The following is a 16,025-nucleotide window of genomic DNA, read 5'->3' as shown; positions in this document are numbered from 1 at the left end:
GTTTTTGACAAGCTCATTGATGTCAGGTATCATATTCGTTGTATTTATTTTAAGAATTGATTGGAGATGTTCATTTGTAAGTCTTGTGCGATGTTTGTTCTTATTTATTTTCATGACGGAAAACATCTGCTCACATAAATAGGTGCTACCAAACATGCACAGAATGCGTGCTGCATGCTTTTTTAATTCCGGGTAGTTATCCAAACTCTTGAAATATTGTGTATAAAATGTAAGTGCGTTAACCTCTTTAAATTTTTCTTTCAAAATACTGTCCGATTGAAGATCTATCAACTCCATTTGCAAATGAACTGGTGCCTGTGAAGCTTCAAAATTGAATGGATTGTTGAAAATTGGGAATTCCATTTCATTCATTGTGTGGAAGTCTTCAAAACGATTGTTGAATTCCGTGATAAGATTTTGCAGAAGTTGAGAATATTGATCCAATTTTTTTTGATCCACTGTGCCAAATGATTTTAAATGAGGGAAATGATCCAAAGTTTGATTTTTTACCTGATTTTCCCACAGCCTCAACTTTGTTTCAAAGGCTTGAATACATGAGTACATTTGAGTGACAATCAGATTTTTACCCTGTAACTTTACATTCAGATCAGTCAAGTGTTTATTCATATCTACCAAAAAGGCACAATCAACCCACCAGTCATTGTCATAATCAATTGGGTTGCCTTTTTCTAACATGAAAGCTTGAATAGGGTCACGTAATGCAAAAAATCTTTCTAAAACTACTCCTCGACTGAGCCAACGAACTTCGGTGAAATAAGGGACATCAGAAAACTTTTCGTCCAAATCTTGTAAAAACTGCCTGAACTGTCGGTGATTTAGTCCTCTGCTCCTTATAAAATTTACTATTTTAATTATAGGTTGCATGACATGGTCCATTTTTAAATGTTTGGATGCCAATGATTCCTGGTGAATTATACAGTGAAATCCCACAAAATTTCCTGATGTTTTCTGTTTTAATTTAGTTACAACGCCCGAATGTTGGCCAACCATGGCAGGAGCGCCATCCGTAGTTGTGCTGCTAAGTATATTCCAATCGAGTCCATATTCTGCCATCAAATGCTCCAATGCAGAATAAATATCATTTGCTGTTGTAGTACCTGTCAATGGAACGCACTTTAATAGTTCTTCAGTTATTTCAAAGTTACTGTTAATACCTCGTATAAAAACAGCAAGTTGAGCTGTATCAACAGTATCAGTGCTCTCATCAACAGCCAGTGAAAAGTTTGTAAATTCCTTAATTTTCTCCTTCAGTTGAAGAACCAAATTTTGAGATAAATCATTTATTCTTGAAGCAACAGTGTTTCTTGACAGCGAAATATTTTGAATTATTGACTTTTGAAATGGAAATGAAACATAGGCAACTTTCAACATACAGTCTTTAATAAAATCACCATCAGTGAAAGGTTTTGATCTCTTCGCGATTTCTAATGCAATAATAAAACTTGATTTCAGGGCATCTTCGCTCTCAGTATTAGCTTTAGTAAACATCGATTGTTGACCTTGAAGTTTAGATTTTAAAGATGACAATCTGTCCATTCTTATTTTTTCAGTGTAACAATCGAATTTTGATTTATGATTCGTATCATAGTGTCTCTTCAAGTTAAACTCCTTACAAACAGCAACTGTTTGATTGCAAATCAAACACAGTGGTTTACCTTTCCATTCTATGAAAAAATATGCATTTTCCCATTTAGACTGAAAAACTCTACGTTCACTATCAACTTTACGTTTTTGTGACATTATGCCGAAATCGTAACAAATATGGAACTCGACACAATTATGGATATCGCACACGCACGACACAAACAAATGTACAATACCTTCTCAACCACTACTTCGCAACTGACTCACGTGACACGTCGACGCACTTCTTTTATATCGATAAGGAAGGTTCTAGTCTAGACTCGAAGCGCATGGAAGATTCTATTGTTCTCAACAAAAATAATAGGGTGTTTCCGCTAAGAGATGGTGTTACTGTCTATCTCTCTCGCTTGTCTAGGTACGCGCTGCCTTTGAAATGACTTATAAATGTAGTGTAGTGTACGCATTTTAAAACTTCCGTAGAGCAATCGAGTGAAGTCTAAAAGCTCTAAAAAACATGATTCTTCTTTCTGTGACACATTGCGATCGCGGGCCGTATCTTTGACATGACTGCTTTAAGGGGTTATTTTACATGAGAAAATAATGACTGTTTGCTTTATAATCATATGTCCGCAAATGCTTCGTTTCCAAGATACGGTGCGTTCAATTTTTTTTTACAAACTGATGATTTATTTATTGCTTTAAAACCAGTTAAGATATGCAAATCAAATTTGGTGGGTTTTAAGACATAGTTATTGCACATTTTTTGACATACAATTAAGAATTTTATATTCACCATTGGCGTGCATACGGGTAATATGATCGGTCATAATACCCGTTTGTGCGCTAATGGTGAATATTAAATTCTTAACTGTATGTCAAAAAATGTGCAATAACTACGTCTTAAAACCCACCAAATTTGATTTGCATATCTCAACTCGTTTTAAAGCAATAAATAAATCATCAGTTTGTAAAAAAAAATTGAACGCACCGTATCTTGGAAACGAAGCATTTGCGGACATATGATTATAAAGCAAACTGTCATTATTTTCATGTGTACAATTACCCCTTAAAGTTTGCCGCACTTATTTCGAAACACCCTGTACTGATGACGAACTTGGCCAGTTGTTAAAGTACCTAACTTTTTTATTATCCAACATAAGTGAATGAATCTAAAAACAGAATGTTAAGAAAACCTGAGGCTATAGTTGGTTTTTAATTTCAATATTCTATCAACTCTAGAATAGTCCACAGGGTGATGCGAACTTTGAGAAAAAAACACAGTTTGATTCGTACACTCAGTATACAATGACAGTTTACATGTCTAGCAACAATATGATTACAGAGATATTGATAATTAATAATGTTATAACATGGTAAAAAAATCACTTAAATCGGACAACAGGTTTAGGAAATTCGAGACATCAAAAATGACCAATTTTTCAGTGGATCAATTTTTTTGCACCTGAGTGTATTCTATAGTTTTTGTAATTAACATTAAGAGCGTAGGCGCAACTATTTTACGAATATCCCTACTTTTTCTTTCTTTACACAGAAAATTACGTGTAGTAAAATTCTCGCTGGTATGGAAACGTAAACATTGTTTGACAATGACACTGCCATGATTAACTTATAGATGGCTTTTGAATGATCTTGGATAACCGTTACTTGTATTACCGCTTAAATTATTAATTCAGTTAATTAATATGATAATTCTTTCAGTAACTATGCATTAAGTGATTACAATAATTTATATACTATACAATAAAAACTAATAATCGAGAAAAGAGTAAAAGCGATTTTTTTGATAATATAAATTGTTACTATGGAATGCTTAGATAAATTTTTAACACCTTTGACAAAAAAAAATACTTGGATCACAGAATATATCCTGGTGTATTCTCTGATTAGATCTTCCATAAATAATAAACAATAAATAAGTTTTTATTAATTTCACGTCTTAAATCAATGATGTATCAAATGCACTATCAATATTATTTAATAAACAACTCAAAATATTCCTAAAGCCGTATCAGTGTCAAACATTTAGTAACCTTGTTTATCACTATCTTGTTACCACATTCTGTTCAACTGAGTGCGTTGTATGACAAAGATAGCGAATGTTCGATTTGGAAAATATCACCACAGACACGGTGTCCATTTTTTTCGAATCCTGAAAAAACTAATAAATATTTTTGAAAAATTTAAACGCAGAATGAAAGACTATATTATTACCGAGGACCGAAAGTCCCTTAGAATAAATAAAAATTTTCTTTTGAATGAGATATTTAAAATTAAAAACCACACTAAATTTTCTCTTTTTTTTACCCCTGTAACTTATTAAAATAAACATTATAGATGTTCTCAGTGCTTTCGGCCCTCGGTAATAACGTAATCTTTCATTCTGCGTTTAAATTTTTTAAAAATACTTATTAGTTTTCTCAGGATTCGAAAAAAAAAATAAATGCCTAGATATAAACCCCACAGTTAAACGGAGACAGTAGCAGCAATGGTCACCAAAACAACCAACGAGGAAGTGGCTCAAGCGCTTCAAAAAATAAAGAAAGGAAAAGCGGTAGGACCAGATGATATTCCTGGGGAAGTATGGAGAGCATTGGGAGAGACAGGAACAAGGTGGCTAGCAGGTCTATTTAATAGAATTATGGAAGTCGGACAAATGCCAGACGAATGGAGAAGCAGTATACTGGTACCTGTTTACAAAAACAAGGGAGATATACAACAATGCACAAACTACAGGGCTATAAAACTGCTTAGCCACACCATGAAAATATGGGAAAGAGTAATTGACAGACGGTTACGTGAAGAGACCGAAATATCCGAGAATCAATTTGGCTTTATGCAGGGGAGATCAACAACAGATGCAATTTTCATTATAAGGCAGTTGATGGAAAATACAGGAGTAAAGAAAAAAACGCTCATATGGTATTCATTGATCTTGAGAAAGCATATGATACGAGTTCCTCGAGAGATTCTGTGGTGGGCACTCAATAAGAAAGGAGTCCCTGGTGAATATGTAAAGATTGTGAGGGATATGTATGAGGGAGTAACGACTAGTGTTAGGACAGGTGTGGGAGAGACTGATAAATTTCATGTGAAAGTAGGATTGCACCAAGACTCTGTGCTTAGTCTGTATTTATTCTCATTAGTTTTGGACCAGATAACAGCGAAACTACAGGGTAACATTCCATGGTGCTTAATGTATGCTGATGATGTCGTGTTAGTAGGAAATAGTGAAAGAGACTTAGAACAAAAACTGGAACAGTGGAGACAAGCTCTGGAGGAAAAAGGTTTAAAACTTAGGAAGTTTATTTTCCTCGTGGATTTTGTTTAAAACTTAGTAGGACAAAAACAGAGTATTTGGAATGTTCATTTAAAGATGGAGCTACTACAAATAAAATGGTATCTTTGGATGGTGAAATGATTGTGAAAAGCAATAGTTTTAAGTACCTAGGATCGGTATTACAGAGTAATGGAGAAATAGATGGAGATGCATGCAGTAGAATTAGGGCTGGATGGATGAAGTGGAAAGAAGCGAGTGGTGTGTTGTGTGACAGAAAAATTCCAATGAAGCTGAAGGGAAAATTCTATAAAACAGTCATAAGACCGGCTATGATGTAAGGAACTGAATGTTGGGCAGTGAAAAAGAAAGAGGAACAACGCGTGCATGTGGCGGAAATGAGAATGCTTAGATGGATGAGTGGAGTGACAAAGAAGGACAAAATTAGAAATGAGTATATTAGGGGAAGTCTAGGTGTGGCACCAATTGATGTCAAAATGAGAGAGCATAGGTTAAGATGGTTTGGTCATGTTCAACGTCGAGACGTTAACCACCCAATACGAAGAATAGCTGAAGTGCAGATTCCTGGAAGGAGTAGGAGAGGAAGACCAAAGAAGACCTGGGGGGAGGCGATAAGGCAGGACATGTTGGTAAAGGGGATTAACATTGATATGACCCAAGATAGAATTGTGTGGAGAAATGCAATTAGGGAAGCCGACCCCGCATAGGGATAAGGCAAAGAGAATGATGATGATATAAACCCCACAGTTATCCAAGGTTTTATTTTTGCTATTTTTTTTTATTTAAGCGCTTTATCTCCCTAGCTAGAGGTTTGTATGACATGTAATTATTTAACTTATTTATAAATATATGCAATTTGAGAATATATTTTGATGATGTAATTTGCATTCTAATATTAATTTTTTAAAAGCTGTTTTAGTTTTTCGATATTAAGGTTATTAATTATGACTAGAGATTTAGATGTAGAAAATTTTTGATTTTCATTATTTATAAAAACGGCTGGAGTAAAGTGATCAATTATGTCAGTATGAAAATCGATAGGATTAATATTAATTTACTGAGGCCGATTGAGTATTAATCGGGACCGCGGCCGATCCGGGTTATCGAAAATCCGGCTTAGCCGGAGAATATGGTAAAAATTAATAAAATACGGTATAGTACTTACAGATAAACTCCGTTAGAATTGAAATAACATGAAATATATATAAATATGCACAGTACCTACACATATTAATTACTAAAAACACGCAAACACAAACCTAAGCAAACCGAAGCGAACAATACCACAATACTGTATTCATACTCACAATCCGAAGGATGTTTTGTTATTATGTATTAAGAACAGTGAAAACTAAGACCATTGATTATTTGATTAAAAAAGAATTTTTTAAATAGTCTTTCTTAAACAATGCTAACACAGTTTGAAATAAAAAATAAAAGAATAATACAGACAGGTGCCTGTTGTTTCTGCCGGCTTGTGCCCATGAGTCATTTTTACTATCTATAGTTCAAATTACACAAATACACATTATCTCTCAAATATTATATTACATACATACATTTTTATTGCTGATAATTAACTATTTTGATGGGAAATAAGCCACAATTAAATTGAAAAAATAATTTTATTAACATTTCGACGCCCAGAACGGGTGTCATTGTCAAAATATGTACTGAAAATCAAAATGTTTATCTGATGAAAATCGGTCTGGGTTAGCCGGACTTCCGGGTTATCGGGGGCCGACTTATCGGGGTTCCACTGTAATACTATACAGAAATGCAATCTTGCACTAATACCTACGTGTAAGTTTTGTTCACATGACTACTTTTACAACATTCGGCATGCTTAATTGTTTACTAATATATTTAAATATATAGGCCTGGATCCCGCGTACAAAAAAAGTTAAGTTAAGTAAGCTGAAAATTTGTTAATTGCTTAACGGTGTCTAGTCGGACAAAGTTTGATGTATGGGAACACTGGAAGTTTTAATTATGCAACAGGTTAAAAGTTTGGAACGTCAGACTATGAAAACGTTCCATGTATTTTGTCGGACATAAATTCCAATTGATTTGTTACCATTTCATTAAACTCTCATGCAAACATCAGACTTTTGTTTATCCCTAACTGGGCATTTTAATGAGTGGAACACGAAGAACATGTTAAATGACAGGAATCATGTTGGTTAGTAGTAGCAGTCTGATTTTTGCATGAGAGTTTAATGAAAGGGTAACAAATCAATTGGATATTCTGTCCTACAAAACACATGGGACGTTTTCGTAATCTGACGTTCCAATATTTAAACTGTTCCACAATTAAAACTTCCCGTTCCAGTGTTCCCGTACATCAAAGTTTGTACGACTAAACACCGTTAAGCTATTAAAAAATTTCAGCTTGCTATTAATCAACTTTTTTTTTTTTGGTACACGGGAGCCAGGCCTATTTGAAATACAGTAGTGTGCAAAAGAAACGGGCAATCGTTTATTAACGGGCAAATATATTACAAACAAAATCGTTTATCAAAAGCGTGTCTAAAATCATCAAATTCTCAACTTAGACTGAACTATAACCCATATTATATAACCATACATAAGCATAAAGGAACAATATTATAACAAAGCAACCATCGAACTCATTGAGAGAAACTTCACAAGCACTTATCTAAATTCTCAGAAAGTATCCTATTGTCGTATCATACTCTCTTAACAAATCATAAATGATCAGAATTTGAAAAAAATCGCATATGGATCACGTAGATAAAAATATCTTAAAGTCCGAAAGCCGCCAGCCACTTTGAATTAAAAAGCATTCCCGGAACTAGTTTATGACTACAACTGCAAAACGGCAGTTCATATAATAAATAACATTTTCTGGCATTTCTGTTTAGATTGTTTGGAATATTAGAGTTTATAGAAATATCTGAATCATTACTATTTAATTTTTTGAATTTATTTTCGTTTTATAAAATTATTATCATCAGTGGCCTGCTTTTGGCCGCCAGTGTGCGATGCACACTTTGCACACATGGTAGCGGCGGCCCTGTCTTTATCTGTATAATCGGATTTTCATATATTTTAATATGTGTGAGTATGTATATGATAATATATGTATACACACTCACACATATACACACAGACATACACATACACACACAAATATACCGGGTGTTGAATAGTCAAACTGCCATGAGGAAACAATGGGGAATTCTAAACAGTTGAATTTCTGCTTTCCTAATTATTTTAAATCAAATGTCATGAGAAACTATTTGTAGAGGACTTGAAATCTGTATTAAAAACAAATGTTAAAATTGTTTTACGAATTAAACTCGTTTCAAAATTTTGCAAAAATATAGAGCAATTGCCAGATAATTATTAGTCCAATCGACCTCTAAAAGTCAGATTTGACCTCTAAAAACCATACGAACTAGCTGAATTTTGCTAAAAATATCAACTTTGGTACCCCAAAAAAGATGCAAAAAAGATTGCCAGTCCTATCCCCGGGCTTCCCCCTAAAACCACCCGTCGTAGAGGGGGAAATCGAAAACTTCATATTACCAAGAATATGTTTACGCCGCATAAAAAATGATTTAAACAAAATGTAGCTCAGATATTGAACAAAAATATTTGTTAGCATTTTTTGTGCAGAATGAACCATTCTTTCAGAAACAACGCTTGAAGCGACCGGCGATTTTAAATGTCAGTTACGCTCGCGAACTCAATTTTTTAAATAGAATTTGTATCAACTCGACGGTCAAAATTCAATATCTTTTGATCAGAGCGCCCTTTTGACAAAAATCCAAATGAATTTTAAAGATAAAATATGTTCAGCTTTGGTGAATTTTTGCATTTTGTAGCAAATGAAGTCAGTTTGTTCATAAGATTTTTAGAGGTCAAATCTGACTTTTAGAGGTCGATTGGACTAATAATACTCTGGCAATTGTTTTACATTTTTGCAAAATTTTGGAATGTCTAATTCGTAGAACAATTTTAACATAAATATGTTTTTGATACAGATTTCAGTCCTTTACAAATAGTTTCTCATGACTTGGATTTAAAAGAATTAAGGAAGCAGGAATTCAACAGTTTAGAATTCCTCATTGGTTCCTATGGCCCGTTTGACTATTCAACACCCGGTATATTTGTGTGTGTGTGTGTATGTCTGTGTGAATATGTGCGAGTGTGTGTATACATATCAGATACATACTCACACTTATTAAAATATATCAAAATCCTATTATAAAGATAAAGAAAATAAAAAAACAGAAAAATAAATAGCAAAAATATTCTTTTACGCATGCGCAAAAAAGTGCCCCGTAGCCGATTTTAATTTTTGACGTATTTTTGAGCTACAAGGGATAATGCAAGCATAAAAGCAAAAAAAATAGGGGGTTCGATCAATTTTTATTTAGATTTTCTCTTGAACACCGTGGGATGAAGGATGATATCGGGAAAAGTAAAAATGGGTGGAAATGCATAATTGCATTTTAAACTGCATAAAATGTATCCAAAAGTACATAAACATGCTTAAATAATTAAGGGCAAGATTTTGTCAATCGGGGGCTTTTGGGGGTCGCTGAACACGAATACGCCATCATCACTGATTCTCGGGGCATCTGATGCACAGTGTCACTGCTAAGGCACATCATCTTCTGGAGTTTCGAGGGTTCTTGGCATTAAATTGATGCAACCATATTACTCAGGGAGGTTTTGGGTTTGCTAAAGACGAATATGTCTTCAGAACCGACACCTGGTGTCTAGGGTCACGCCATCTTCGAAGCTTCGAGAGATTTCGGCATTTAATGCATGCAATTTTTTGTAGGTATCTAATAATTAAATTTCTATTGTCCTTGTTGACCTAATTGTCCAAGATTATAGAATAAAACAATGATCAAATTGATACGACTAAAATTAACATTGAAATGGGATTCGTTGTGTGTCTAATTGTGTAAAATAGTAACATTATGAACAAGCAGAACGCACTAAGTCAGCTCATTATTTATTATAAAAATAATTACTAATTAACCAAATTAACTGTTTTACGTATAATTATTTCACATCAAAATGGTTTTTATCAATAAGCACCACTATAATATTATGTCTTTTTAAGTTTGCACTTTGTGTAAACTGTTTTGTGCACATTTCACATCAAATGGTTTTTGGTGCAGTATGCACCATCATATAGTCTGGGCTGATTATCGGAGAATAGGCCATTTTTGGGAAAAGTTATTTACCAGCAATTTTATTGCAGGAATCGAATTATAAAATCCTATATATTAATAATATAGGTATGCAAAGTCGATATAGGTATGCATGCAGATAGTGTGCTACTTTTTTTATAAACAAAATGGCGCCCGAAAATCGTGTTTGTTTCAATTATTGCTCTATAACTCCGAAGATTTTAAATTTACAACAAAAACACTCAAATAAAAATTCACCGTGATTAAATTCTGCATAGAGACGTTTTTTCCCGATCTGCTCCGACGAAAAGTTTCCTCGGAAAATGCGGGATTTCCCAACAAAATCTTTAATTTTCAAATAAAGTTTTAGATAAGTAATTATTTACCAATAATTAAATTATTTGGTGACTTAAAAGCATCCTTCGTTTAGATTATAGTTCCAGAAGCTGGTGAAAATTAAACGAACATTTTAGCAACAATTCAATTTTTAATTATTAATTTACGGTCGCAATAATAACCAAAATAATTATGATACACTGATCAAACTTTGAAATCTTATAAAGATGAGATGCCTATTTAACATTTTGTCGACAAAATATAAATTTTTTATTTTTTTGCATAATCTTTAAATGTTTAAAAAAAATAGTTATAAACAAATTAACGTTTCTTAGAAAGTTTTTATTATATTATAATTTTAAAAAATAGCTAAAATGCGCATTTCAAATATCTTGAAAATGAATGCTTTAAAACTTTTTTGCAACCATTTGCAAAAAAGTTATGAAACAGCAAAGTAAACATACGATTACTACGGTGTTAATAATTTTTTTTAATTCTTTCAAAGCGTAGAAGTGAGTTTAAAGTACAAGCTAATTATTTATAAAACAATGTCGATTATCAGCTTAATGGTTATATTTTAATTAAAGATTATAAATATATTTTTTTGTAATTTACACGCGCGAAAGTAGAATAATACAGAACCGTAGCTACCCGCCCACATACACAACTCGCGCGAGTTTAAGCGTGTCAGTCGCTTCGAGTGAACATTTTATCTCCGGTTCTGTATCAAGCCTACTTTCGCGCTAAAAATTACAAAAAAAAGTATTTTTAATCTTTGATTAAAATATAACCATTGCACTAATTTTTGACATTCTTTGTGAGTAATTAGATTGTACCATAGACTCACTTTTAAGCTTTGAAACAATTAAAACAAATTATAAACAATGGAGATATCGTATATTTATTTTGCTGTTTCCTAACTTTTTTGCAAATGGTTGGAAAATTTTTTTAAAGCATTCATTTTCAAGACCTATGAAATACGCATTTTAAGTATTTTTTAAAATTAAAATATAATAAACAATTTCTAGGAAATGTTAATTTGTTTATAACAATTTTTTTAAACATTTATTTATATTTTGTCGACAAAATATTAAATAGGCATCACACCTTTATAATCTTTCTAAGTTTGACCAATGTCTCATGATTATTTTGGTTGTTATTGCGACTGTAAATTGTTAATTAACAATTGAATTGTTGCTAAAATATTCGTTTCATTTTAACCGGCTTCTGAATTTTTAATCTATACCAAGAAAGCTTTTATTTCACCAAGCTATATAATTATTGATAAATAATTACTGGCCCAAAAAAATTATTTGAAAATTCGAGATTTTGTTGGGAAAACAAACGTTTTCCGAGGAAAATTTTCGTCGGAGCAAATCGGGAAAAACATGCCTCTATGTAGAATTAAATTGGGGTGAATTTTATTTGAGTATTTTTGGTGTAAAGTTAAAATCTTCGGAGTTATAGAGCAATAATTGAAAAAAATACGATTTGTTGGCGCCATTTTGTTTATAAAAAAAGTAGCACACTATCTGTGGACTTTGCATACCTATAATAATAATATATAGGATCTTATAATTCGATTAAAGAAATAAAATTGCTGGTAAATAACCTTTCTTTGTACTTTACTAATTAGACCAACGTATTATAACTATTTTTTTTTTCAAAATTTAAAGATTATGCAAAAAAAGAAAAATTTATATTTTGTCGATAAAATATTAAATAAGCATCTCATCTTTATAATCTTTATAGGTTTGATCAATGTATCATGATTATTTTGGTTATTATTGCGATCGTAAATTGTTAATTATCAATTGAATTGTTGCTAAAATATTCGTTTAATTTTTACCAACTTCTGGAATTACAATATATACCAAGAAATCTTTGATGTCACTAAGTTATTTAATTATTGATTAATAATTACTTACCTAAAACTTTATTTGAAAATTATAGTTTTTGTTAGGAAAACCCGCATTTTCCGAGGAAAATTTTCGTCGGAGCAAATCGTGAGAAACATATCTCTATGCAGAATTTAATTACGGTGAATTTTTATTTGGGTGTTTTTGTTGTAAAGTTAAAATCTTCGGAGTTATAGAGCAATAATTGAAAAAAATACGATTTGTCGGCGCCATCTTGTTTATAAAAAAAGTAGCACACTATCTGCGGACTTTGCATACCTATATTATTAATATATAGGATCTTATAGTTCGATTCCAGCAATAAAATTGCTGGTAAATAACTTTTCCATGAATTTTGCTAATTAGCCCAGAGTAATATGTCTTTTTAAGGAACCACTTCTTGCAAACCCTTTTGTGCATATTTCACATCAAAATTTTTCACCGGTATGCACCGTCATATGCAATTTTAACTCATTATGTGTAACAAACTGTTTGGTGCATATTTCACATCCAAATTGTTTTTGACCAGTGTTGTGATTTCTCATTATATGACCTTTTAAGGAAATACTTTGTGAAAACTGTTTTGTGCATATTTCACATCTAAATGGTTTTTCACCAGTATGCACCATCATATGCAATTTTAACTCATTATGTGTCACAAAGTGTTTTGTGCATATTTCACATCCAAATGGCTTTTCATCAGTGTGCCTTCTCATCATATGAACTTTTAGGTTGTCACTTCTTGAAAACTGTTTTGTGCATATTTCACATGAAGATGATTTTTCACGAGTATGCACCGCCATGTGCCTTTTTAACTCAATATGTGTTACAAACTGTTTTGCACACATTTTACATCCCAACGGTTTCTGACCAGTGTTGTGCTTTCTCATTATATGAACTTTTAAGAACCTACTTTTTGAAAACTGTTTTGTGCATATTTCACATCTAAATGGTTTTTCACCAGTATGCACCGTCATATGCAATTTTAACTCATTATGTGTAACAAACTGTTTTGTGCATATTTCACATCCAAACGGTTTTTCATCAGTGTGCCTTCTTAACATATGCTCTTTAAGGTAGTTTCTTCTTGAAAAAGGTTTTGTGCATATTTCACATCCAAATGGTTTTTCCCCACTGTGAATGCTCAAATGTTTTTTTAAAACCCAACTTCGTGAAAACTGTTTGGTGCAAATTTCACACGAAAATGGTTTTTCACCAGTGTGAATTCTCAAATGTCTTTTTAAATCGGAACTTTGTAAAAAATGTTTAGTGCAAATTTCACACGACACTGGTTTTTCACCAGTATGCACCGCAATGTGCCTTTTTAGCTCATTATGTAGTACAAACTGTTTTGTGCATATTTCACATCCAAATGGTTTTTCATCAGTGTGCCTTCTCAACATATGAGATTTTAGGTAGTTACTTCTTGAAAACTGTTTTGTGCATATTTCACATCCAAATGGTTTTTCACCAGTGTGAATTCTCATATGCAATTTTAACTCATTATGTGTTACAAACTGTTTTCTGCATATTTCACATCCAAATGGTTTTTTACCAGTGTTGTGTCTTCTAATCATATGAACTTTTAAATAAGTTTTTGAAAACTGTTTTGTGCATATTTCACATCCAAATAATTTTTCTCCAGTGTGATCTATCAAATGTGTTCTAAAACTTTTCTTTTCAGACGCAAAAGGCTTTTCAACAATCTTCACTTTCCTAACGTCAGTTGTACATTGGTTCAATTGGTTATTTATAAGATGATTTTTTAATTCGTTATTTTCGTCAGTTAGTGTGTCTTCACATTTGAAACCTAAAATCATAGTTATCTATTAAAATAGCAACGAAACGATAAACACAACGATAGTAATTTGGGAGATAATACGATAAGAAGGTAAACATGGAAATTGTGATTTTTTCTAGCATTTTCCAATTTTTGGGGGAAATTAAAATTTTCCAGTTGGGATTTGTTGAGTTAAAAAAAAAAGATGAAGGTTCTACGTCTTCTAGAACCGAAGATATTGCAAATTTTTCAACACACTCCAATTTCAAAATTTGGTGGACTTCAAGCTTCTTCTCCCAACAGTCACCCTTGGCAGAGTCAGCGTGAAAACCAATATGAGTCAGATAAAATTAATTGCAAGAAATTTTTGGATCACTAAGTTACAAAATGCAATTTGTATAATTTCTATTTTGAGAATGATCTCCAAATCAGAAATCGAAACGCCATAATCAAGTAAAATTGTAGTTAATTCATCACAACCCAATTGAAGACAAAGATTGGCACTCAACTCTTCAATATGATTCAATCGCGTTGACTTGCGATGCGTCATCACTTTACTCAAATTATCCAGAACGCCTTCTATGGTATTCCAAACCAGTTGGGGGAAAAACATTGATTGATGAAATTATACACTCACCGGCACAAAATTCCGCCATCCAAAATTTTCGATTAAGTTTGACAATCTACAACTTTATTATTTGTACTGCGATTTTCAAGATTCTTGCATCAGTTTGTAGGTACATGTATTGATGTCGTTTGTTATTATTCCGGTAACAAAATTTTTTTGCTTAGATGGCATTATACGGGGGTGAATGGAAACGTTGTTATTTCTAACTTTAAAAAATTCTGTGGAAAAACTGGAGGGCTGATTTTTTTTCATACTCTTTTTGTATTATCCTGGAGGTATCACTAAGGTTTTGTTTTTTGAATTATCCGAATATCTCTTTTCTTGTAAGAGCTGTAAATAAAAACCACTGCTTTGAAGGTTTATTTAATTAAAAATATCAAACGCACTAAAATTAACAACAAAACAATTCAATAGCGGGTATGTTCACCTCTTGCAGCAACGACTGCTCGCAATCTGTTTAGCATCGAATAAAGATGTGTTATCCTTGCCTGGGGAATAGCCCGATATACCTCTACCAGGGACATAACTGTAGGTACCAAATTTTCTGGAGGCCTAGGATGACGGCGAATACCTTTTTTTAAATTTATCCCATAAATTCTCAATTGCATTGAGATCTGGGCTGCATGCAGGCCATTCTAATCTTATCAATCCAAGCTCTATTTTATGACTCAATCAGTGTTTTTATGTACAAAAAATGGTACAGCTCTTCCAAGAAAAGAGATATTCGAAAAATTCAAAAAACAAAATTTTAGTGATGCCTCCGGGATAATATGACAGGACTATGAAACCTGCTATTGAAATCAGCTGTGACTATGAAAATCAGCTATTCCATTTTTCCACAGAATTTTTTAAAGTTAGGAGAAAATACAACGTTTCCATTCACCCCCGTATAATGCCATCCAAGAACAAAAACTTTGTTACCGGAATAATGACAAAAGACACGAAAACATGTACCTACAAACTGATGAAAGAATCTTGAAACTCGGAGTACAAATAATAAAGTTTTAAATTGTCAAACTTAATCAAAAATTTTGGGTGGCGGAATTTTATAATAACAGATAAAAATTTAATACTATGTCAATTTGACTGTTTCATTTACTAGCCAAATGCATTAAGTACTCTTAATGCAGTCTGCTTGTACTATTTTTGCGAAAACCGAAAATACAACACTGCATTAACTTTGACTTAGAACATTCTGGTTGTACAATCTTAAGGTTTAAATCAAAAGGTTATTGTACGAAAAAGGGAAACCTTTTACCTAATTAAAGTTCCATAAATGTGACAACTC

At 32.6% G+C, this 16,025-nt stretch overlaps 1 protein-coding gene across 5 annotated transcripts in view; it reads right to left on the bottom strand.

Annotated features, from left to right (window-relative positions):
- LOC126879116 (gastrula zinc finger protein XlCGF57.1-like) overlaps positions 1 to 16,025 on the bottom strand; it is a 95,980-nt gene that overhangs the window by 43,203 nt on the left and 36,752 nt on the right. For 2 of the 5 annotated variants that reach the window (XR_007695981.1, XR_007695982.1), the window contains exon 2: positions 12,360 to 14,139. The exons of the other annotated variants lie outside the window; for them this stretch is intronic. The gene's annotated coding sequence lies outside the window, so the exon portion shown is untranslated. The remainder of the gene's footprint in view (positions 1 to 12,359; positions 14,140 to 16,025) is intronic. 5 annotated transcript variants of the gene reach the window in all.

Source organism: Diabrotica virgifera, chromosome 1, assembly GCF_917563875.1.
Source record: "Diabrotica virgifera virgifera chromosome 1, PGI_DIABVI_V3a".
Taxonomy (NCBI): domain Eukaryota; kingdom Metazoa; phylum Arthropoda; class Insecta; order Coleoptera; family Chrysomelidae; genus Diabrotica; species Diabrotica virgifera.
This window is presented reverse-complemented; position numbering and strand designations above follow the sequence as displayed.